The sequence below is a fragment of the Balaenoptera acutorostrata genome, chromosome 6 (genome assembly GCF_949987535.1).
Source record: "Balaenoptera acutorostrata chromosome 6, mBalAcu1.1, whole genome shotgun sequence".
In the NCBI taxonomy this organism is placed as follows: domain Eukaryota; kingdom Metazoa; phylum Chordata; class Mammalia; order Artiodactyla; family Balaenopteridae; genus Balaenoptera; species Balaenoptera acutorostrata.
This window is the reverse complement of record NC_080069.1, coordinates 58,718,351-58,745,377: the sequence shown is the minus strand read 5'-3', so window position 1 is coordinate 58,745,377 and position 27,027 is coordinate 58,718,351. Positions and strand designations below refer to the sequence as shown.

Genomic DNA, 27,027 nt, shown 5'->3' with positions numbered 1-27,027 from the left:
TAAATGACTACAATAAATCATTATTAGATAACTATAAATCTTCGTAATGACATAATGCCTAACTAAAAAAAAGTACGCAGAAGTGAACATTCGGCGAAAGAAAAGCACTCTTCGCACAGGAAAAGAAATTACAAAACTTACCATGCCAACACTACAGTATGATTCAGTGACTAAACAGGGAAATAAAATTCACATTAATAGTTCTTAAATCTGCAGTGGAGTTGTGTTCACTCTCACATCAAAACGAGTTGTACGGCAAGGGGTAATGGACTCGGGTTTCTGACGCAAACGTTCGCGCTGGCAAAGGGTAATACACGTACAGCTGCATCCAATATTTTGCTAGACAATAAAAACATATCCCAGATATCAATCAGCAAGCCCAGTCCTCCCCTGCCCTGAAGCTTCATAAGTATTGCTTTAAAAATAACCTATTTTCCCACCACCACCCTCTCCTCCATAGGGAACTCCACCCTCCTTCAAAATAAACTTTAAAAAACATATATACAGTTATATTCCTGGTGATGTGGAGCAGACGGATTGTTCCAGCAATCCCTTACTTTAGATATCACTTGACATGAATCACTCCAAACGTCCCTGCCCTACTCAGCTCTCCCAGGCCTCCGTTTGTCAAAGCGCAGACACCTGGTACTTGTGTCACAACCAAGGAGACAGCATTGCTCGGGCCAAGATGAGCTCCAGCAGAGCGACAGGCCCTATAGAAGTGCCGCTCACAGCCTGTGATTGCTTCCTCTGCCTCTGGGGAACCGACACTTTCACAACTGAGAGACACCCACTAAAACGGTTCGTCTACCAAGTATTTCACGCTGCCAGTTGGTAGAATCTTTGTCCAAGTCACCACTACCCACCCTTGTTTGTGTTTATACTTCAGTTCACTACTCTTCATAAAATGAAAAGATGTCCCTGAATGCCACTTCTACCTGTCTTTCTGTCTGCCAAACCCCAGGTGGCAAAAGTGTCTCTGAGTAAGAAACCTCTGCCTTTCCCAACAAGTGTAAGATTTACCGATATATGATACAGGAAAGTTGCCCCCATCTCAACCAACTTGCAATCTGAGCTGTGCAATAAAATAAAGGGTAAAGATGGTCTCTATTTTAGCCTAGATCAAAATATTTTTGCAAATGTGAATGGGAGGGTCTTTTCCTCCCCTGAATTTCATTTTCCAATTTGCCTTCAGTTATAAGCACAAAAAACATTCATTTTTCAATGTGTAGCAACTGTTTCGCTAAGATCCTTATTAAGTTCATCTACTCAAGAAGCACTTGGGGACTGTGGGCCCCACTGTCATGGATTTCTTCCCAGCAAGATAGCTCTTCCTTCACCTCCACTTCCATCCACACAGCCATTCTCTGCATCTCGCCCACACTCAAAGGAGAGCAAAGCATCTGTGCTACCGCCTCAAAACCTGGCACATTCCAGACCAAATAAATAACCCAGTAAAAGGATACCTAACTCTACGAATGGGAATAAACATCTAAAAGTTACATGTGGAAGCAACTGAAAATATTTCCAAATAAGCAAAAGTTCAGAGAGAGAGAGACCAAGACAGCATGAGAAGACACACTGACTCAAAAGGAGAGGGTAGAGAACATGCATGGGTGCAGGAGTCAAGGGAAGCTCTGAGAGATGGAGGAGACACAGGGGTGACTGTACAATGTACAAAAAGCAATTGTCTACCATACAAGAGTGTGTGACCTAAATTTTCAGCTACATCACCAAGGAAAAGGAATCAAAAAATGAAAATGTTGACCATGGCTATGACTATGTCTTCAGTACTAATTATTTAGGGTCACCTACTGATGTCAACTCCATGATTATACAACCAAAGGCATGACTTCCCCCTTCCTTCCCCACCCCACCTCCCACCTCCATAGGCAAGGCAATCTACTCCCAGGCTTGAGATACCAACTGACCGCTGATGGTCACCAAACCCCCATCCTCAGCCTGCATCACTCTTCTATACCACAAATACATTCAACGGTCTACATGTCATCACCAGGGGAATGTAGAAGAGGGACTTCAAACTTGGCATCTAAGTGTGGATCTAAGACTCCTCAAATATGCTCCTCCTCCAGAACTGCCCACCTCAGTAAATGGCACCATTGGCCACTAAGTGCTTGGAAAATAATTTTCTCCACTCTCCATCCCTGTACAGACTACCATAATTTTTTGAGGTATAATTAACATATAACATTATAAAACATGAAGCCCTTTTCCTTTCTCCTTTACTGAACCTCCCCTTGCCTTCAGAGATGGCTTCTTTCCCTGGACTAGAGTAGATTATCATCCACTCCTACAGCACCCCGTACTTCTGCTCAGCACGTGAAATTATTTAATTTCTGTCTTCCCTATGGGTCAATAAGCACTATGATAGCGGAGTTCTTTACACCTACAGCCCCAGTGCCTAATACAAACAGATTCAATAAATATTTCTGATTGAATGTCCCAACTTACTAGCTAGGGAAAGTAGAGAAGCAGCTTAAACGAGATTTAAAAGTGTGTAGGTTTACCTGTTGTACTGTTTATCTTTACTGTGATTTTAAATCTCTTGCTACACGGTATAATATCTCGAAGCCTGTCATTTTGCAACTAATTAAATAGGAAACCATTATCTGAAAGATTAAGACTCCCCATCATCATTGCTTTTTGGCTACTACTAGTACCCAGCTTATCGAGACAGATGAACTCATTTATACCCTGAGGTCTGAGTCCAATAAGTCTTGAGCAATTCCTTGACAATTGCCAAACATAACAGACATATAAATGTGAGATGCATTTGTCAAAAGCTTGGAGGCACTTCTTCAGACCTGACACAAGCAGCTACGTTCCTAATTTTCCTCAAGCCCCTTTATCCAAACTCCACTGCTAACAACAGCCAATGCAAAGCTTGACTGTAACTTTACTCATGTTTTTCAGCCTTTACTGAATGCCTAGTACGACAGTGACACTGGAAAAAAAATCAGTCGCAAGGCCAAACTGAACTCGTTCTGTTATTTAACAGCAAATGAACTGTACCAATCCATATATAAGGAAGTCTTATAAAATACTAAGTATTTTACATGTCACCAAATCCCTTTTTTTCCTTCACAGCTTCAGATTTCAGTAATAATTTTACTCAACAAATTACGAACACAAAGCAAGGATTCATTTTCTACAGCGGCCATAATAAATTACCACTACCTCAGTGACTTAAAACATAAATTACCTTACAGTTCTGTTGGTCAGAAGTCCAACAGAGGACTCACTGGGCTAAAATCAAGGTGCTAGCAGAGTTGAATTCCTTTCAGGAGGTTCTAGAGGAAGATCTGTGTCCTTGCCTTTTCCAGCTTCTAGAGGCTGCCTACATTCCTTGGCTCAGGGTCCCCTTGCTCCATCTTCAAAGCCAGCCATGTTGGATCTCTCTGACCTTTCTTCCAGTTATGTCTCTCTCTCTGACCACAGCTGGGAAAGGTTCTTTAATGAGTCATGTGATTAAATTGGGTCCACCTGGATAATCGATGATGTTCTCCCCATCTCAAGGTCTTTAACATTAATCACACCTGCAAAATCCCTTTTACTATGTAAAGTAACATATTCCTAAGTTCTTAAGAGTTAGACATGGTTGGGGGAGGCCCTTATTCTGCTGCTACTTTTCACAAAAAGCATGCACATTTTTCAGGTTAATATTTCTCACCTGAGAGTTAATAGCATATATATAGCCAAGGCACAATATATCAATCAATCTTATTTTCATAACCAAAATCTTTGAAGAATCTACTGGTTTTACTTACACCCACAGATGTAAGAATTAAATAAACCTTTGTTTTAAAAAAATTACTATTTAACTTATCTTTCATTTGAATGGGAAGAGGAAAAGTACTCCAGGGTCAACATGTATGTTTTTTGCAATAAACATAGATTCCAGAGGGAATGTGTTCTGATTTTTCCAGTGATAAATTCCAGAAAACTAATTCATCTTAAAGTGGGTTATAACACTTAACTTCATGATAATCGTTTTCAGTTCACACCAAAAAGCAACGTACAGAAATGGATTACAGGTTACCACTGCCAACAGCTGGCTATAATCTCATACTTCAGTAACAAGGAAAATGTGATTTTCATGCAAAAATCTTAGTAATTGGAATTGAGATTTACTTAGTTAATTGCTTTTAACATTTTCTACTTTGTTATGAAAATGTTTTTTTCAGAGAGGATCAAGGACCACACCTGAAGCTGTTTTATTCAGGGGCAGTATGTTTTCTGTACAGATATTAGAAAGGACTTTAATGGAAAAGTATATACAGTTACTTTTAAGACTTCAGGGACAGAAAAACCACCAAACAGATTTTTTTCCAATTTTTATCTCTGAAATCTTATCATTTTGATAGAATGTAAGGTTTCAAACTGAAAAGGACTATTTTCAATATGAATCAGTGTTAGTGTCCCTCACAATACACAGTGAGAAATAAAAAAAGGAATACTAAACACAGGTTAAAAACAAATCTTCAAGAGAACCATCATTCTTAACCATGCCATTTATACATAATTCAGTTTTATTATTACATATTTTAAATATGTGAGAGCATGCCACAATCACATTTAAAGCTAGAAGTATGTAAATAGCATAGAGCAGCTCAATTTGTGGAGACAGAAACTCTTATGAGCTAAGTATTTTCTGATTTTTATTTGCAATGAGAATGTATTACTTCTATAACGAAAAATAAGTCTGTGATAGCTGCCTGCTGAAAGCCCATCCACTCCCACACCCGTGGGGGAAAACAAGACACAAGTGTCCTAACAGAACCCATCTAGGCATGCCACTAAGTGCCCATCTTCATATGAAAACTAAGGTGTCAAAGACAAATTCAATGTAACAGCTCAGGATGAGTAATTACCAAAGTATTGGGTTGGCCAAAAAGCGCTTTCGGTTTTTAAGTAAAAACAAAAGACACATTTTTCATTTTCACCAAGAACTTTATTGAACAACATATTCACCCTTTTTTTCCATTTTACCTTCTGCCATTTTCCAGGTAACTTCATAATTCCATCTTCCAAAAACTTTTTATCTTTTTGAGCAAAGAACTGTTCCAGGTGCCTTTTACAGTCTTCCAGGGAATTGAAATTTTCTTACATTAAGAGAATTTTGTAAATACTGAAATAAATGGAAATCTGAAGGTGCAATGTCTGGCGAATACGGTGGATGAATCAGAACTTCCCAGCCAAGCTGTAACAGTTTTTGCCTGGTCAGCAAAGAAACATGCAGTCTTGTGTTATCCTGTTGGAAGATTATGCATTTTCTGTTGACTAATTCTGGTTGCTTTTCATCCAGTGCTGCTTTCAGCTGGGAGCAATACTTGCTGGAATTGATCATTTGGTTTTCCGGAAGGAGATCACCATAGAGGACTCCCTTCCAATCCCACCATATACACAACATCACCTTCTTTGGATGAAGACCAGCCTTTGGTGTGGTTGGTGGTGGTTCATTTCCCTTGCCCCATGATCTCTTCCATTCCACATTGTTGTACAGTATCTACTTTTCATCACAATTTATTTTAAAAACAGAACGTTTCCATTACATTTAAGTAGAGAATCGCGAGCGGAAATACGGTCAAGAAGGTTTTTTTCACTTAACTTACGTGGAACCCAAACATCAAAGCAATGAATGTAATAATGTTGGTGCAAATGATTTTCAACATTTGATCTGGATACTTTGAGTATGTCGGCTATCCCCCGCGTGGTATAACGTTGATTGTTCTCAATGAATGTCTCAATTTGATCACTATCAACTTCAACTGGTCTACCCGACCATGGAGCACTGTCCAGCAAGAAATCTCCAGCATAAAACTTCGCAAACCACCTTTGACACGTTTGGTCAATCACAGCACCTTCTCCATACACTGCACAAATCTTTTTTTGCATTTTAGTTGTGTTTTTACCTTTCTTGAAATGATAAAGCATATGCTGAAAATGTTGTTTTTCTTCCATCTTCAATGTTAAAATGGCTACATAAAAATTCACCAATTTTGATTTTATTCCTTCATCCATCCATCCATCCATCCATCCATTCATTTATGGCTGCATTGGGTCTTCGTTGCTGCACGTGGGCTTTCTTTAGTTGAGGTGAGTGGGGCTACTCTTCGTTGCTGTGCACGGGCTTCTCATTGCGGTGGCTTCTCTTGTTGTGGAGCACGGGCTCTAGGCACGCAGGCTCAGTAGTTGTGGCTCGCGAGCTCTAGAGCGCAGGCTCTGTAGTTGTGGCGCACGGGCTTTGTTGCTCCGCGGCATGTGGGATCTTCCCGGACCAGGGCTGGAACCCACGTCCCCTGCATTAGCAGGCGGATTCTTAAGCACTGCGCCACCAGGGAAGTCCCTGATGTCAAGTTTTAAATGCATGCTGATATGACAGCTGTCACATACAATCTAACAAAATTGTTTTGAATGAAGTTAAAGACAACTAAGTGCTACTAGAGCCTTCTTACAGATAAAACTGAACAAGCCTTTTGGCCAACGCAATACCATAGCTGTACTCACTACTGACTCACAGAAAATGTACTCACTATTGGCTGGGATATAAATAGACAAGTTGTTGAATAATTTGTACATCCTCAACCAAAAAAAAATAGGTAATTATGTGAGGTGATGGAAGTGTTAGCTAGCCTTATTTTGGTAATCATTTCACAATATATACCTGTATCAAATCATCACATGCACACCTTAAACTTTCATGTTATATGTCAATTATATTTCAATAAAGCTGGCCAAAAATATTGTACATCCAAGTTTGTGATCTAAATCCTGCATTCTCAATAGGGGAAAATTTTATTTTGATATTACAGTACTGTGGTCTTCCAAAGCTCAACCCTACCGAACAAAATCTTATTCCTTAGGTTTTAATGGCGGGGTGGGGGTGGGGGGTAGGCAGCGATTAGGACAAAATGCCTTAAAGGCTCCTTAGACCCTGATAGTGAAAAAAGGGTTGAGAAACAGCCCAACCCAGGGTAAATCCAACTCTGTCCATCAATCGTAGGAATAAGAATACCAGGAAATCCTTACAACCACATAGCTAGCTACTGCTTCATGACGATCCACTCCCACGGCCCCACTGGTTCTGGGGCATCTCCAAGGCTGACCCATTTTGACTCCTCAGGAAATACAAAAAAAAAAAAAATCACAATAATCCATTTAGGTCATCTGTGAACTCCTCAGGAGGTGTATCTAACCACAAAGGAGATGGTGGCATGGCAAATTGCTTTAAATTCTCTTTGGGCTCTAACAGAATATGAAATTGTTGACATGAAATTTGGGGAGGAGGAGAGAAAAACAAGGGGAAAATAGTGGGTGCTGCAGTATCTCTTCAAAAAACAGTAGTAGCATTAAACAAAAAAGTTTTGTTAGCCCTGACCCACACTCAAGAATCTTCACATACGGGGATAAAAAGATAAAAAGAAAAACATATTTCAGGTACAGAGGCAGCAATAGCTAGCCACAATTTAAGAGGTAATTTCATTTGTGTTACTCTCGATTCTGAGAAACTAATATTATATCTATGGCAACCATATGTCCCTGATTTTCCACAACAATCCCAACTTCATGTAATTGTACTCTTCCCCCACCATCCCCAAAACAGTGATTCTTTAAATACAAAACTATGATCTCATCTAAGGCTTTCCACACAAATCAATACCAGAAAATCCACTGTTAGACCCTAATACTTGGGGGCCAGGGGAAAGTTGGAAAAGCATATCATTCTAGTCATATTTAAAAGCAACTTACTTGTAACTTTAGGATTCTAGTTACTGAAGAAAAGTTGAAAAAAAAACAGGGACTTCCCCGGTGGCACAATGGTTAAGAATCCGCCTGCCAATGCAGGGGACAAGGGTTCGAGCCCTGGTCCGGGAAGATCCCACATGCCGCAGAGCAACTAAGCCCGTGTGCCACAACTACTGAGCCCACGCGCCTAGAGCCCGAGCTCCATAACAAGAGAAGCCACCACAGTGAGAAGCCCGCACACCACAACGAAGAGTAGCCCCGGCCCGCCACAACTAGAGAAAGCCCACGCACAGCAACGAAGACCCAATGCAGCCAAAAATAAGTAAATAAATAAATTTATATTAAAAAAATAACAAAATGTTGAATTAATGTGTTTTTACCAATCCATATTTATTTTAGAGCTTCTTAATTCTTCAGTACTTATAATTGTTTCTGTAGGCTTCCTCGCACAGTATTATTGATGAACAGAAATATCTTATATTTCAGACCACAGCACAACTCTTTTTTACTTCATCCAACTACAAGGTACGGTGTTTGAGGGACTAGTGCTTTGTAGCTGACCCAACTGGACATGCCACCAAGTTACATGTAGATGAAGTACAAGAACAATCAGCCCAGAAATAAAGTAGTGAAAGTAAAATATATCATGGGCAAAGTAAAATATACCAGAGTATCAAAAGTTTAAAAGAATGAACACAGAAAGTAGTAAAATCTCTCAACCAATAAACATCAATAGAGTCGCCCTCATTAGTTTCCGAAAGTTAAGGACAAAGGACTGGGTAGGTTATTTTAGAAAAGTGAAACCTATGTGATCAAAAGAACCTGGACTCCAGGAAGCAAATTCTTCACTCTGGGAGGTGAGGGTTGATCTTTTATGTTCTCATGGACATGGTCAAGCTGGTGCCACCCAAGGCTATACAGAAGTACATCTCCTCCTGGAATGTTATATGAGGTGTGAGGGAGGAACTATTCAAGACAAAATGCCAGAGGGGGCTGCGATCTAAGAAACATAGTCATCTTGTACAAATGCCTTTGAACACTAACCAAAGACATGCAAAGACCTTTACCCACTCTACCCTCAACTTTTTTTTCGATTTCTTAGAGAAACAGTATTTCAAAAAAACAAAGAAAATGAAAGTTGTAAATGGGGAAGAATCAAAGCCCACAATCCTCTTTAAAACTCCTGAATACGCGTTCCAAAGAAAGGGGAGATGAGCATCAGGACGGGTACCAAGGTAGTTCACACTTTAGGAAGATCAGTACCAGCAGCAGCTCCTGGGGAAAGAATAGGAGGTGGACCACAGTCATCTCCCATTTGCCTCCTCATTTTTATCAATTTTGCTCTTGGTTTTGTTTTTGCTTTTTGCTCCCCAAACTAACAGAAGAAGGGAGGAACAGAGCATGGCCTCAAGAGTAGAGAGATAGGTAACCTGACCTCTTAAAGTCCCCTGCCAACAACTGAGTCCGGAGAGCTCATTCTGAGACTTAACTATTGAGCATTAAGAAAGCTTCCCTTTGTATATGGCACTGTAATAAAATAACAGTAATGAAGATGCCTTGCATCTACTGCCTTATACCTTACTTAAAGTGCTTAATAACTTTAATGGATTGAAGCATCCCTATGAGATCAAAGGCAGATATGATCATTTCCAGCCTACATAATAGAAAATCAAGGAAGGAAGGTTAAGTAACTTGACCAAGCCCCACTCATCAATACCCTGTCTGATAACAGTTAAGGGGCTGCTGGAGGGCTGCTTAGCTCAATGTGCTGCTTAGATGGCTGCTCAGTGAAGTCTAACTCAAAATAACTCTGGTTTGGGAGTTATGGTGACACTGGCTTGAGAAAAGAAATCTATTTAAAGTTGATATCAGCGAGGTCCAAAGGGCCCCAGAGAACCTATCTGCAGACAAACTGATTTTTATATAAAGCAATTTTCTTCCCTTCAAGTTTTAAGATCCACCCCCTGCCAAATATTACAATGCAAAATTGCCTTGAGATAAGGGTGATATTATGTGAAGTTGGAGAATAAACAAAATATACAGGATGAGGGGAAAGGAAAGAGATCCTATCAACAGGGTCTTCTCCAAACTGGTGGTGAGTGGAAGAAAACTGCAGAGCCTGTTACTTCCAGATGATAAAATCAAACCTTCCTACATCCCATTAAATCTGTTAAAGATGAACACAACACACCCAGCTAAAGAATGCTCAAGTATCATGTCACAAAGGGCCGCAACAACATCTTTAACCATTACAAGGCCCGAAGTTTGAAACTGCAGAGCTGCACATGCATTTGGTCATGTTCATGTTTATGTACGTCATGCCCTTCTGCCATAAAAAAAAAATCACTCCCCACTGGAAGACTGTACCAGGGGAAAAAAAATAACCTCATCCTAACATGAAATCTCTTTATTACTTATTTATTTGGGTTACCAAGTGTGTGATCAGAATTAAAATAAGAGCTGGGATTGGTTCCTAATAAAAGTTAACCTTCCTCTCTTTCCCACCCACACGAAAGTAATTCTGTTTAGAAATCTTCCCTTTTTTGGCCCCAACCCATTCTTTGGGGTGTGTAGTTCACTCACTGCCAGTAATTGCTTCCATACAATACCCTGTTTTAAAACATGTTTGCATACTTACGATGATGCACTACACTTATATTACATTTAAAACTCCAAACGGGCTTACAGATGTTATTTTCTATACTAAGAAACAGAGACTACGCATGGTGTCCCAAAGTAACAACCAGAAAAAAAATGACCTCAATTTCATCTCCCTCTCTCTCTCCCTCTCCCTCTCTCTCTGAATTTTTGGCCTCCTGAACTTTTTTTTTAATTAATTGGAAGCACAAACTCATTCATCCGGGAAGAAGCTCAACCTAAAATCTGTGATTAGGCCATGAGTATATTCCTGTCATGTACCCAAATTAATATCACCTAGGTCAGTATGCAATAAGTTCTGTTGGCTAATAACCATTGCACTTAGGGCAATTTCATTGGCCCTTTTATAAGACTCACCTTTAATATAACAAAAATAGAAAAATCCTATGATAATTGTTGCTCGTATTTCCTTCCTTAAAATGACTAATACAACATTTTTAACCCATCTATGTTATCAATGTAGAAGTATACAAGTTGGTGTGATTTTATTTACCTGTATATACATACAATTCTTTTTCTTAATAAAAAGCAAATTCTCTTTCTGCTTTAAAAACAGAATTGTAAGATTTGGCATCTAAATTTGCTAAATTCAATTTGTTCTTCATGGCTCAGTGATTTCAGAAATAGGTTAATTTTCACTGTCCCCCTTCCACAAATAAGCTTATGGTCAATGAAGAAACTCAAAATTCTCCCCAAAATGAAAAGAGGGAGAAGGAGATGAGGAAGGGGGAAGGTGGTGGAGGGAAGGGGAGAGATCCTCTTTGGAAGCTTACGTGTCACGTACTCTGATTTTTGGAAGGTAGTACTTTTTATTTTGGCTCTTGTTTAGGGAAAGGTAGCAACTCTTTGGAGTCAGAGAAGGGATAAAAAAGCTAAGGATTAATTTTTGTATTATTCAAGCTCTACCATACACAAATATTTACTCTAGTTATAGTATACGTTGAAACTATACTATTCCAGACCCATTTGGGGGATTTTTGTCCCCGATATAAGGAACACACATGTATATACACACAAAAACACACAGTAAACAAATCAATCAAATTCAAGGAGGCTTTCTAGTATCATAATGTCATTTTATAAATTAAAAATGTGATTGGATTTGATTCTGAAAGTGGCCCCTACAATGCACTAATTTGCTTAACATACACATATGAAATTTTAGATCTATTCTCCAGCAGCAAAAACCCACCCCTGGAAGAAGGGATAAAAGCTAAATTTTGCTTTCAAAATATACAAAAATGGTATTACTCAACATTAAGCTATTATTAAGTTATTACTAACATTTTAGTCAAAAAAAACTAGTGCCTTTCAAAAGAAATTACTGACTTCAGAAAAGCTGAAATATGCTCAGGTATTGAAATGCACAGAGTCACAGAATCACCACCTGGCCCCCTCCAAAACTTAATATTTAAACAAACACCAATACTCTTCTGGTAAAAGTAACAGGTTTTCTCCCATGGGCTATAATCATTCACAGACGATGCCTTAATTAAAGCTGGGCAATGAAACCGTGGATTGAGTGTGTCAAGTCAAAAAACTTACTTCTTAGCACAACAGAGCACACTCATAATTTCTTAATGTGTCCTGTTAGATCGACATATTAGCAGAGATGTAAGTGATACCACTTTTCAATGCTAACTGTGAATTTTTTCACTTTTAGTGCTTTCTGTCCCAACTTTAATGTTCTTTTAATGTAGTTTTTCCTGTGTGATGTATCATATTTATCTCTGCAGCCATCCATCACTATTTTCTTTAATTGAGGTTAATTTCTTTCAACTTGGGGGAAGGTGGGAGGAATAAGGGGAACCCTCCTTCTGCAGCTCTGGGCACGAAAGGCATCACAGCTGCTGATTTTGTAGTCATGAAGCCTGATTTTCAGGATGCTGAAATTCCTCAAATCCACCCTACTGCCCTCCAATCTGGACCTAAATCAACAATCTACTGGTATGGAAACCCAGTTCCCACCCAGAACCACTTAATGAAAAATTTCTATCTACCTAAAATCCCTCCAGCTGCAACCTAAGTCCTTTTGTTTGTTTTCACACTCATATGGCTAACAGCTGGTACCACCTTCCATGTAAAATTATTTCATGTGTTTGAAAACAGGGATTAACTCATACCTTGGTCTTTTATTTCTCCAAGGCACAAAAACCAGTTCATTTCTCAAATCTTATATACCTTTTCTACTTTTACCTCTGGCCTCGAGAGTCCTGTTGGCGTTTGGGATAATCAAGTGGCCAGAAAAAAGTGAGATACATTATAAAGGTTGGGGAAAGGGTTACTCTCCTGCTCACCTTAGAGCCTAGTGAGGGGAACTTAGGATAGACTCTGGCAGAAGGCTGGCTGGAGGCTGTCCTCCTACGAACCATGGGAGTCAGAAAGAGCTCCCCCACCCAGTTTTTGGAGCGGACCAGAAGAGGAGGGAGACCTCCCACGTGTAAATGTAGAGCCTGACCATTTTAAAAGTCACCTTTAAAAAGAGACAGACGCTAGGCAAAGGGTTTTCTCTCTAGGTGCTAATAATACTTGGCTACCGTGCATTTGTATAGCACAATTTACCTGCGCATCTCTTCATAATATACCTCATTCCCTGAGGAGTCTGGGATGGTCTTGGGGGTGAAGAGGAGGGATGGAATCCACTGCCAAGCTTAGCCCAAAACACTGGGTGGTGAATTCTCTCCATATTACAAGCCAGAAGTAACTGTTTGATTTAATCTCAAGCATCCATTAGCTGCCTGACACTCAACAGGCATGTAATGAGTGTTAACTGAACTGATAATCGGAGGTGGGGGAGTGCGGATCTTCTTGGCTTGGACAGTCCTCAGTGAGGAGGAGGCTAGACGATGCACAAAGAAAGAACATGATGGGTTCTAAGGACGGTCCATCAAAGGGATAGGGGAGCCAAAATGAAAGAAGACCCCAATCAGGCTAGTGAAGTGGGCCAGGAAGAAGTTATCTGTAGAGCTGAGCCCTTCAGGAGATCAATGCTGAGGGCAGGGACAGCTGCAGAGCAGAGTCAGCCGTCAGAGTTGAGGGAGATGAGAGGCCAAAGGAGACATGCGGGTGGGACTATGACAGCATCCTGTGCTCTGCCAAGGTGGTCAGATTTTATCCATAGGGTGCACAAAGTTTGCTGCGTTCTATTTTTTAATCTTATTACTGATGTTTTCAAACATATACAAATGTAAATAGTATCATAAGCCCCCCTGTGAACCACACCACCAGCTTCAACAATTATCAGCACATGGTCAGTCTTGTTTCACCTATACTCTTCCCTAATCCCCTTAACCTCCCTCATCCACCGGATAATTTTAAAGTAAATCCCAGACACAGTATCATTTCAGTGGCAAAGGCTTTTAAGACCTTACACAATCAGATCTATGTTTCAGAAGGACTACTCATTCAGGGCAAGAGGCGAAGAGATCAGTTATGTGATTTTGGCAAGGAAGTTAGTAAGAGCCCACACCCAGAGGCGACAGGAAAGGTGTGGAAGTGATGGGAGATCCCAGGGAATCCTCTCCTGAAGAGACTGTCCTACACAGAAGATGGCACCTGATAGGGGAGTTCGGGAAAATCTGGGAGGAATTGAGGCTCACTGGGTTTGATGAAGACAATGAATGGAGACATTGATTAAGAATTAGAGAGGGATGCATTGGGAGTTTGGGATTAGCAGATGCGAACTATCATACAGAGAATGAATAAACAACAAGGTCCTACTGTATAGCACAAGGAACTACATTCCGTATCCTGTGATAAACCATAATGGAAAAGAATATGAAAAAGAATGTACATACATGTATAACTGAATCACTTTGCTGTACAGCAGAAATTAGCACATTGTAAATCAACTATACTTCAATATTTTTTTTAAAAGAATTAGAGAAAAGGAGGAAATGCAGAGTTGGGAAGATATGTTTAGTGTTTGGTTCAATAGGTGTACTGGACATGTAGGTAGAATAAATCAAATGTTAGAGCCGAAAGAACTGTTGTAAAAGATGAGGGGGAAAAAATCCATCTGAATTCACTGTTTGAAAACAGACTTGTGCCTGGGATAGGTACCAGAGAGACAAAGAAAGTCCCTACCCTCAGGAACTTTCAGTCCAGTTGGAGAAACAGACAGATTGTCCACACAGCAAAGAGAAATGTAAAATCAGGATTCGTGTTCTAAAAGAACATTTATCAAAAGAGGGGTGTGCCTTGAAGTAGTGAAGACTGAGCTAGGATCTGAAGGAGGGTTAAATTTAAACTGGGTTGAGAACTCAGAGAATGGCAGAAAGCAGAACACTAAGAAATGGGGGCGCGGGCGGACAGCGAGAAAGTTAGGAGAGAAGCGGGGGCGGGGGTGGCTGAGGAGGAGACGGGGGCAAACTCTCAGGTTTCTGACTGCCAGAGACCTGCAGTGGAGAGCAATGGAAGAGGATTTAGGTAAAAAGCTTTGCACCCAGGTGATACCAACGAAAGCAAGGGGCTTTCTTCGAGCATTACCCACAGGACCCTGGAAAAGTCTAGTACCTGTTCAGATCGGTAGCTTAAACTTAAGTCAGCTTAACATCTATGTATGGTTTAGACAGGCAGCCCATAACTAAGTAATTTTGTAACTCTTCCTTTCAGTGTCCTGACATGCCCACAGGTCTGCGAGCTTCAGGGGGACCATGTCTGTCCCTATCACTGCTGTACTCTAGGTTCTAGCACAGCACCTGGCATAAAGAAGATGGCCAGGGGCTTCCCTGGTGGTGCAGTGGTTGAGAATCTGCCTGTTAATGCAGGGGACGCGGGTTTGAGCCCTGGTCTGGGAAGATCCCACGTGCCGCGGAGCAGCTGGGCCCATGAGCCACGGCTACTGAGCCTGCGCGTCTGGAGCTTGTGCTCCGCAACAAGAGAGGCTGCGACAGTGAGAGGCCTGCGCACCGCGATGAAGAGTGGTCCCCGCTTGCCACAACTAGAGAAAGCCCTCGCACAGAAACGAAGACCCAACACAGCCAAAAATAAATTAATTAATTAAAAACAATTAAAAAAAAAGAAGATGGCCAATAAACAACATGTGCATGTGCTTCAGAGACATTATCTCATTTACTAGTCACAATACCGAGTTAAATAAGGGGGATCACTCTTCCTCATTTTACTGATAGGGAAAGGGCCAACAGAGTCACCTGGCTAGTAGGTGGTAGGGTGAGATAATAAACCCAAAGGACTAGGAAACAGTCACTATACAGGTATGAGAGCCAAGGGAAAGGGGAGTGAAGCTCAGGGAGGCCACACAGCTCATGATGTGATTTCAAATAATAGTAAAGGGTATGACCTTGGTAACAAGATCAGGCTTGGATCCGAAAAACCCAGCACTGTCCCTTATTAGTGACACAGTTTCTTCATCTGTAAAAAGGAGAAAAGCAGTCTCCACTTCACCAGCTTAACGTGAAGACTAGATGATGCTTCATATAAAGCATCTAACACAATGCCTGGTACACGATAAGCATTCGATCACCGTGACCTCTTACTACAGTCATGTGGCTGGAGCTTCGTGGACATTGAAGCTTGTTGTGATGCTGAGAAAATCCTGGTGCTGATGACCCTCTACACTTAAAACAAGATTTTTCAACACAAGCTACTTCCGAAATAAGAAATCTTTCAACAGACTGTGGAGGACAAGACGCTTCCGGGTATCTGAGATCAAAACCCAAGTCCTAATAATTGCTATTCCAGAAGTTCACTAAATACTCTTATATGGCACCCAAGGTTTAGGCTTAAAATGTGTGTTCATTTTCGTCCAGAGACAGCTACAAGTATGGGCATGATACGTGTCACAGTTGGCCTGCCTAGCGTATCCTGCATGAATAGTCAGCAAAAAAAGATAAGATTTTAAAGGCCCACCAACAGCAATACATGAACTATAATGACAAGACAAAGGTTCACTCCAAAGGACACTCAACTTGATAAAGGTGTCACTCTTCACAGTTACACCCCTACCGTGTATATTTTTCTCATGAAAGGATATATTTAACACTTTCTTCAATTTTCCCCGGAAATGCATCTTTTGTTAAATGACAGATAAACTTCACCAAGAATTTTAACACTGATTTTATTACCCTCACCACCCCAATCCTCTATAAAGAGGCAACATTTCCAACATGAAAATATTTTAGCCAGCATAGTTTTAAGTTAAAGTAGTATCTTTGCCATTGTTTGGCGGGGCGGGGAGGAAGGCAGAGAGAACAGTGGGGACTAGAAATGGAAAAAGAATTTTTAAATCCCCATTGCACTATCTACCAGATGTAAGTGAATAATAACTAATATGTCTGCAGCCTCAGCCTTAATCTTAAAACAAATGATAGTATTCAAATATAATATTTCACACATGCAGACTGATAACAGGTTTTTCCCTTTATTTCTTGAAGAGTCTGTGAACGACACAATACAGAGTACAATGTATTTAATGAAAGGTTTCCAGGCTGATTTCCCTACAGGTTATTTTCTTTCTTTTCTCTGGAACCCACACGCGGGGTATACTGCAGGGACCAGGGGTGTATATAAAAATAAACTATGAGCCAGTATCAGAGCTGATACCCTTTCTCCTACAGGGGCAAGTGAATTATTAGATCTGTGTCATGAGTGGTTTTTTTTAATATGCCATTGTTCCCACTTGAGCACATTAAATTTTCCATATCCACTTTTAAACCAATATAACCTTTTTTTCCATGTTCATAATGTTCATGCTGTACATTAACAGGCAGAAAATCCAATAGCTTAAGTCATCATATTGTAGTTATATGTAAAGCTTGGTGGATGAAAACCTTTTGCATTTTCCCCCTCTTTGAACAGATGCTATACTGGAGTTGGCTGAAACCCTAGGAAAAAAATTACACCTCATGGGAAACTGTGCTAATATTTTTTTTCTTTTATGATTGATCACAAATCCATTTTGAACATTACACATTTTTTTAAAGTTTATTATAACTCTGGTTCAACATCTTCTAGCCCAACAAATTGAAGGTGTTGGAATCTTTTGGTCTGGAAGATGTGTTTGCCAATTATTTTTGTACTAGTGCACATAAACAGGGAGGACTGGATCTTAGGTATGAGTTATACATTCCTGTACAAAATAATTGTATATTCTATGAAGACTGATTCTTTTTCTGGAGAAATATACAACAACACAAGGGAAATCTTGTACTAGCAGCATAACTGAAGTGGCAAGATACAATATTAGAAAAACAGAGCTACTTTCATTACTGTGATGCTGTGTGTCAGAATGTCTCTCCTTAATGAACCTGTTTGCAATAAGACTCCGGGTGCAAAGAGGCTATTTAGAGAGACTATTGTGTCTATAGCGAGTCCTTCAAATATCTTCCCACCATTAGACATGCCGCATTGACCAATTCTGTCCTGATTGCTGTTCTTTTTACTATCAAGGGAGATTCTTGCCCAGACAGACGGATGGATCAGACACTGCAGTTCATAAAATGTTTACACTGTACACACACACACAGTGGTACAAGCTCCAGCGCTCCAGATCACACAGTTGAATGTGGCAGTGTCACATGAAGGTTTATGACATTCCAATATCAACGAAAGGATTTAAGTTAAATTTTGGTCGTCCTGTCAACCTGTCACTCTCAACAAAAAGCCTTTTTACCCCCCTTCTTTTAGTACATGCCCATGCCCATTGCTCACATGGGAACACTTCAGGGAAACATTTTCTGTGTCATAAGGTTTCTCCCTCTGTTGAGATTTTTCTCCCAACTGCTGACAAGAAAAGAAGACCACACATGTCATACCATCCAAAAAAAAAAAGAAAATGGTGAGAGAGAACACAGTAATAAAAGAAGAGTCAAAAAAGGCTTTCTAAAAACATTTTAAATTCCAACTCACGGTGACAGACTCAGAGGACAAGAGACTTGTCTCTACAATATAACTGAAGCATCTCCAGCTGAATCAGCTGCCTTTTAACCAAGTCTAAACATGAGAGGCTGAGGTGCTCAGCAGAAACTTCCTGTTCATCTTAGTCTGTACTCTGTTCTTATCAGCTACCGGGCGTTGCTGTAGCCTCACCTTTCACTCACCTACATGCCAAGTAATCCTCTACAAAAGTCCTTTCCTCTTGTGCTTTTTCTAATAGTGTATCCTTCCTATTCAAATACAAAAAATATGCCTGCCAGAAAAGGCCTTATACATCTCCCCCATCTCAGCTACCAGGTAGAAAGAACTTCAAACGCAGAAGTCTAAATTGCCATTCGCTAATAAGTGTAACCACTACTAGTTACATCTGAAAAGGAAACAGAGAATTACACACCGAACTAACCCTGGATCCAATGAATCAAACGCACCCAATTACAGTTTCAATTCCCATTATTTTAAGATTTCTCTCTCACCTCCTCCTTCCTTCTGGGCTCAACCTTATATTCTCGAAGGTTGAGAATACAGACCGTCTCGAAGACTTGACATACAGACCATCACCTGTCCTGTAGCTCTGATTTTCAAAGCCATTTGGAATATCTGTGATTTCAAGATATTTCCTCATCCAACTTCTAAAACCCCCATGGTGATAAAACCTTAAAATAATGCCTCTATTAAAGCTACTTTGAACATTTATTGAAAACAGATAAGCCTTTCTTAATTGAGATATCTGACATCGTGAACCTGTTTAAAAAACACTTTGAGGATTTGTCTGCAGATTTAGGAGGTGAAGGGAAAGCAGCAATCACTTTTTTTCTGCAAGCAAACTAAGACTGTAAGAGATTTAAGGAAACTTGTCTTCGCCCAAACAATCCAGGACCCTCGTCTAGGACTCCAGGTGCCTTGCCTACTGTTCTTGCTCACACCAGGCTGGAGCTCTGTATCCAGTAACCTTTCCGTATTTTGCCAATAAAGGGTTTTGTTTGCTTTTTAAACAAGTGACAGCTCTACTAAAATATGCTCAGTTATATCTGCCATGTGTACTGGTGTAAAGAGAAAAAGACTATAGATAATTACAAAGAGTATGGAGAATCCAAAAATGATTTCTGTGTTCCAATCTCAAAGTATGGTCTCAGCACCAGCAACATCAGCGTCACCTGGAGGCTTGTTAGAAATGCAGATTCTCAGGCCGTATCCATGACCTACAGAATCAGAAAAACTAGGGGTAAGGCCCAGCAGTCTGTGATTAAATGAGATCATCGCGTGACTCAGATGCATGCTCAAGTTTAATAACCCCGGCTCTTGAATATACAATATGATTTACATAGCTTCCTATTAAAACTATTTAAAATGGCTAATGCTCCTTAAGGACATAATTAGCTGTCTGTAGGCCAAAAAAAAAAACAGACCTAAAAGGAGGAAAACAATCCAGGATGAAAAATCCCAGTTTAGGAATATCCCAATTTAAGGCAAAAGAAAGTATAAATATGTGTCTTTTGATTGAACTATACAATACAAACCACTCCACTGATTCTTTTATCTGGAAGAAAGTAAGCACTCTCTTTTAGATTAATAAAATCAGATATTTAAATAAACCCCAATTTTAGATGAGGTGATGGAAAATATAATGGCAACAAATTCATAAATTTAGTCATAAGGATCCATGGCAAAAGGGAAAGAGATGTTAACCAATATGAAGTGATAATTATTCAAAAGTTATAGCTCAGATAGGACAGTAGTATGCACCAAAGTGAAAATATACCATTTTGTCAAGGTAAATGGAGGTGGGGATAGGAAGAAATTAGAAAACTAGCACCAAATTAAGAGCAAAGTATGGACATGAACAGAGAGAGAGTACGTCCTGCGGGTGAGAACATTACAAACGATCTGTGAAAAGTTAAGAGGGGCAAGTTTGAACTGGATCTGGCATTAAACCTCAGGGAAATTACTTCAAGAGAACTGTTAACTCAGGAGGTAAAAAGCGTATCAGAATCATCATGACTTCAAAATCAAAGCCAGCACTGTTTATAACGACCAGAAGTTAGATAAAACCTAAACATCCATTCAAAGACGACTGGTGACACTCATCACGGTCCTCCCATACAATGGCCTTCTATGAGGCCATAGAAAATTGTATAACAACCGTGATATTAACAATGAAAAACACCTACATTGGCAAGTAGAGGAAGCAATTAAACATCCAACTTCTTTTTCAAAAAATATGGGCACATATATGTGTATATGCAAAGAATAAAGTCTAGAAAACCATAAACCACAATGACCACAGCAGGTAATTGGATTGCAACTTAATTTTATCTTCTTCTCCCTATTTCTCTTCTCTATTTCCTGAATTTTCTTGGTTTTTAAATGAACAATAATTATTCACGTAATGAGGAAATCATAAAGATACAGACACGTAAATGTTTTAGGCAAAAAAGGAAATAAATGAAAGATTGTCTTTTTATAGGCAGGGACCCAAGGAAGTACTGCTGGTTGGCAGAGGTTTTAAAGCACTAATAAAATTCCAGAGTCTTCACAAAACCAGAATTCAGAAACAAAGCTACGGATTTTAGAAGGAAAAAAATCCCTAAACTACAGGTAATCATCATAATGTATCGATCCCTCTTTTCAGCAAAAAAAGAGAAGGGGAGGATATCAAACTCACCTAAACCACTACATTCGAGTAATAATCCAAATGAAAAGGACATAGTTTACTGAGCACATATTATGTGCCAGATACATTCACATAATATCTCCTTAACCTTCACAGCAACTTGCAAGGTATCATCTCTATTTTGCAGGAAAGAGGTTGAAAGGAAACAAGCACGTTTCTGATACATAGTGGACCCCAGAGCTCATGAGACCTTTCTACTTCACCAGGCTCCAAAAGGGGTCCTTAACACACAGTTCTTGAAGTGATGAAAGCTGAAGTTGAGGGTACCCAGGTAAGAACTTCAGAAAGGACTCCATTATCCTTTGTTAAACACAAAATCAGTACCATAGAATAGGAGGGGTGGGGGAAGGCAGCAGGGGCCTGACGTGACGCAGCCAGGCAGCCCGTGTTAAGGACTTCGGACTCCTGAGAGAAAATGACATTTTTAGAAATGCTCCTTTTTTGCCTGCTTTAGGGGATGGTAGTGGTAATGCAATGGCCAAACAAAAGATGTTTCTTAGATAATTTACCAGACATATGGAGACAAGAGCAGGTTTAAGAAGTATCCAGATGCAGGTAGAACTGACACGATGTACTGATGGATAGGATATTCTTCCTTAGACCAAACAACCATGTGAACTTAATTCTAAACTTATTTATATATTCCTTCACCACTAACAAACTTTGAAGGCATCTCCAATTTGGAATCTTGCAACTTCACTTCTTAGTTTTTGCCTTTGTAATACAAAGCTACCCAAATGCATTTAGACATTATAAAGTATTTGTTCCATCAACTGATAGATGGATAAACAAAAAATGTGATATATACTACATATAATCGAGTACTGTTTGGCAAAAGATGGATGAATCTTTAAAATATAAGTGAAAGGACTTCCCTGGTAGTGCAGTGGTTAAGAATCCACCTGCCAATGCAGGGGACACGGGTTCGAGCCCTGGTCCGGGAAGATCCCACATGCCGTGGAGCAACTAAGCCTGTGCGCCACAATTAATGAGCCTGCGCTCTAGAGCCCGTGAGCCACAACTACTGAGCTTGCGTGCCACAACTCCTGAAGCCCGCGTGCCTAGAGCCCGTGCTCCACAACAAGAGAAGCCACCACAATGAGAAGCCCACGCACCGCAATGAAGAGTAGCCCCCGCTCGCCGCAACTATAGAGAAAGCCCGCGCACAGCAACAAAGACCCAACACAGCCAAAAATAAATAAAATAAAAATAAATAAATTTTAAAAAAGATTTAAAAATAAACAAATAAAATATAAGTGAAAGATGGCACAAAATACCACATATATTAAGATTCCATTTGTATGAAATGTCTAGAATAGGCAAATTCATAGAGACAGAAAGTACATCCGTTCTCCACAGTTGCAGGGGGTTGGCAGTGTCTGTGTGTGGGGGGGGGGGGCCGTGATAGTTAAAGGGTAGAAATTTCTTTTCGAGGTGATAAAAATGTTCTAAATTTGATTGTGGTGATGGTTACACAACTCCAAATACGCTAAAAACCGCTGAAACAGTAAAAACATCCTAAGTAGGTAAACTGTACAGTATGTGAATTATATCTCAATAAATCCATTATTTTTTAAGTCTTTTTTTTTTGAGGGGGTATTTATAGAGTACGATGCTCAAGTCTAAGGTAGACACAGGATGAGCAAATGAAGACAATAGGACTTCAGCACTAAAACAGTACAAAAATCTACAAAATATAAAACCCCCAGTGGTTCCTATTCTTAGCATCTCCTACTTGGTTCTATGCAAAATCTCCCTCTTGACATCTTTAAGAAAAAATGCTGACTTAAGAAACAATTCCGTTTTTCCTTTGGTTCTTAATTCCAGAGGTATTTATCTAATAAGATATATTCTGAATCACAGACCAGAAGTTTATTTAATCATGCAGTTAAAGAACACTCCCTAAAAGAGATTTAATTCCTCTGTTAAAAAAAAAAAATTCTCTGGATAAAACATTTCTAGACATGTGAGTACTCTAAAAAAATGGGATAGAATAGTTTCACATTTTTATCAACATTTAACACTAGTCTTACTTTGCATGTCCAGCCACAATAACATCTATTGTAACTTATGCTTTTACTTGTATGGATATAATGGGAATTATTGCCAAATGTGCTATTCAAGCAGGTGTCTTGGAAACCACTGGTCTAAATGCCAAAGATCTAAAGATTTAAGCCCTCATGTCCTCAGAGCTGTAATGCTTTTCAGGGGTGTTGGTGATAAACGAGCAGTTCATATCTACAAAAAAAGCAGGGGCATGGAAGAAAGGAAATACCTTTTTATTACCCTAGGGGAATAATCATAGACTTAATCAAAAGTTTAAATACAAATACATTCTATCACAACAACATTTAAAATTGCCAAAAGTTAGAAACCTACATTTCCAATAATAGGGGTTCTATAAATAAATAACGGTTCATGTCAGAATACTATACGGCCATTAAAAATGCATGTTTTACAAGTAACCCAAGGTATGAAGGACCATTAATGTGACTTTTGCAAAATATCAGTTGCAAAATAGCATATTCAGTATCATTTCAATTTTATAAAATTAAAGATGCATACGAAAAAATCTGAAATGAGAGTTACAAAATGACAAGTAAGGTTATCTCTAGGTAATATGTTTATGAATGATTTTTCATTTTTGGTAGTTACATATAATTCAAATTTTCTAAAATAATTATTTCTGTTATAAGGGATGGGGACTCATACAGTAAGTTTGTAATCATTTCTCATCTCCTCATTAAAGTAAACTGCAAAAGAAAAATGTTCTGATCCAAACTGAGAGAGTTCTGGTGATCTGAGTTTTGGTTGCCTAAAGTTTTAACATACTAGTCCCTCTACCATGCCGAGTTCTCTCTTTACTCTGGGCTTTTATCAGAGCTGTTCCCTGCACCAAGAACATTTTTAGTCACTCTTCCTAGACCACTTCATCTGGCTAACTTAGAAGAATAAAGAGGCAGAGGTGCCACTTCCTCCAGGGCGTCTCTGGCACTCACTCCTCCTGTGTGTGCTGATGGAACCCTGGGCTTAGGGCTCGAGGGCATTTATCACATGGTACCATGGTTGCCTGGTTTCATATTTTTCTCCCCTACTACACTCTAAGGTACTTTAAGCGCAAGGAAAGAAATGTTTCTGTTTTGTTCAGCATTACACCTGCTATAGTTCATAGCACATCATATAAATTTGATAAATATTTTGGAAAAAAATGAATTTATGTATTAATGGATGAATAAAGAAGTAAACAGTCTGTCAGAGAAGTCAAACACGCCTAATTCTTAGAAGCCTTTTCTCTGCAGTAAGCCAGGGGTGTGTGTTTCATGTAATGGAAACATCAGACTGGAGTCAGTTAGTACTTTAAGCAAAAGACAGATCTTATGTGGCTCCTGCTTTCAGAGTCCAAAAATCTGAAAAGCACGAGTCAAGTCGAAAGTTAAATATATCCAATCACAGGGTATTAAATATGTTAATATCTTAAATACCCAACTTGCAAATAAACAGAGATAAGGCACAATTAAAAGAAACAAAATAGGGCTTCCCTGGTGGCACAGTGGTTACGAATCCGCCTGCCAATGCATGGGACACAGGTTCAATCCCTGGTCCAGGAAGAGCCCACATGCTACGGAGCAACTAAGCCGGTGCGCCACAACTACTGAGCCTGCGCTCTAGAGCCCATGAGCCACAACTACTGAGCCCGCGTGCCACAACTACTGAAGCCCGCGTGCCTAGAGCCCGTGCTCCACAACAAGAGAAGCCACCGCAATGAGAAGCCCACGTACCACAATTAAGAGTCGCCCCCGCTCGCCGCAACCAGAGAAAAGCCCGTGCACAGCAACGAAGACCCAATGCAGCCAAAAATAAAATAAATAAATTTATTTAAAAAAAAAAAACAAAATAGAATTATACCATATTTCCTGAACTTGGTTCCTAAAGATCAGATTCAGAAGTTGCTTTTATTCATAAGCTTGGAAAAAGTAAATAAAACATTCTGCACATTGCTCACCATAAATCCTAACTTATCATTGAAATTAAATCTAAACACAAACATAACCCGAAAACCTCCTCTAACCCCACAAATACTCAGACAATCAAAATCTGATTTCTAGGACAGCAGTTTTACTATCTGAGTACAATATTTACACAGAAGAGATAAATTATGCAAATCACAATGATTTATGCTTGTTATATCTAAGCTTACTCTTGGTATATTACAAGGTTCAAGAGTCTACAAATTTACTCAAAACTCAGGTTGTCTAATGAAACAATTATACCATTTAGGACACTTTTAATACTGATTTAGATTTAAGATCTACTTGGTAAGGCTGATCAAAGCTTCAAACACTATGCACTGCTTTACATTATCTACTTAGCACTTGACTGTAATAGCTATACAACAAATTCAAATTAAAAATTAATTCACAAATTAAACCCCTACTTATTTAAACCACTACTATATTCACCTTCCTTCCATGCTATCTAGAAATGTCTTTAAAAAGTAATTCAAATGAAATATCACTGCTGTTTTTAAAACTAGAGCAATCACTACTAATCTTAGTTATGCAACTGCCCAATTAGCCATGAGTAAATTTTCAAAAGTAAATTTTCCAGATATAAATTTTAAAATTCATTTAAAATTTTTAAAGGTTTCTTGACAGATATATTAAAGCACTGGAAGATTTTTTTAATAATTAAAAATTTCAAACACAAAGGGATTAGTACACCTCAACTAATAGTGGAAGAGCATCCGATTTCCTTTTTCTAGTGAGTTTGACAAAAAAATCAAAATTTTTGGTTAAAACAAGAAAAAAAAATCCTATGCAAAGAATGGAGGAGAGCATCACAGGAATAAGAAACAAATGTGATTATCTTTTCAGTCCAGCTCCGGGTGTGGTAGGGAAGACAGGTAATTAGGGTTTAGCGTGCCTGGCAGGGTGCTTGTGCAGTTCTCTGTAATCGTCTAGTGCTACTTTCTTCACTAAGTACTTAACACCTACCACTACTAAAAATAAACAAGACAAAGCACTTTCAAAAAATTTTAAATCTAGTCTGGAGTATCATACAACCATACAAATAACTGTCCTACAAGGCACAAAGCATTAAGTGCCTTAAGAAAAAGACTGCAAAAAAGGAGGCATACCCAGGAACTGATATGGCTAAAACACAATATAAAAAGTGTCAAGGAGAGACTGAGGTGGAAAGATATGCTGGTCTCCTCTCAAGGAGGACCCTGAATATGGAATTAAGGGCTTGTCCCTGAATAGAGAAGTAAGGGCTTATTCTGATCAGGGAGCCTGCAATGAATGAAGTTTGGGGGCTGAGTAGTGACAACGAGATGTTTTTAAAAGCCTCAATCCCAAGGAGTAGAGTGTCCTGGAGGGAGCTTGAAGGTGAACTGACCAGTTACTGCAGCCAGCTTGTGGTATGGCAGTGAGACTGAAAAGGAGCCAAAGAGTGATTGTTCACTTTATAAACCATCTCTCCCATCCAACTCAACAGTAGTCATGAGACTTTTTTTTTAAAAGGAGGGGATAGTTCCAAGAGACAATGCACACTAAAACAGTCAACTTCCAGGTCGTGGCAAATGATGGGAGTGGGAAGAAAACAGGATGAAAAAGATCACTCGGGTGTTCAGGACTGTGAGACCAGAAGAATGACGGTCACTCCTAGAGGTGGAGTAAGGTTTGTGTGTGTGTGTGCTTGTGCTACAAAGCATTTCACAGAGACAGCTTTCTGGTGTATTTTTTGAAAAGGGAATGTGCTGGCACATTAGAGATGAAGAACTAGAACCTTAAACTCACCTTTGCCAAACCCAACTCTCCTCTAGGTAAGGTTAACCTGTGCCAGCTGCAATGTAGGACTAGACTACCCAAGCCCTAAGACATCTCTCCAGCAACGTTTCTTGTTGAGGCCTTCACCTCCTGATTGACACGATGGATGAGCAGCTGCTCTGCATTTTCAGAGGCCAGAATTAGAAAAACTGAAAGAAGTTACACTGCAGCTGGAAGGCCAGAGAAAGTAACTGGATCAGGTGACTA

At 39.5% G+C, this 27,027-nt stretch overlaps 1 protein-coding gene across 15 annotated transcripts in view; it reads right to left on the bottom strand.

Annotated features, from left to right (window-relative positions):
* Positions 1-27,027, bottom strand: part of BNC2 (basonuclin zinc finger protein 2) — a 422,437-nt gene that overhangs the window by 314,566 nt on the left and 80,844 nt on the right. For 2 of the 15 annotated variants that reach the window (XM_057548290.1, XM_057548295.1), the window contains exon 2: positions 19,396-19,520. The exons of the other annotated variants lie outside the window; for them this stretch is intronic. The gene's annotated coding sequence lies outside the window, so the exon portion shown is untranslated. The remainder of the gene's footprint in view (positions 1-19,395; positions 19,521-27,027) is intronic. 15 annotated transcript variants of the gene reach the window in all.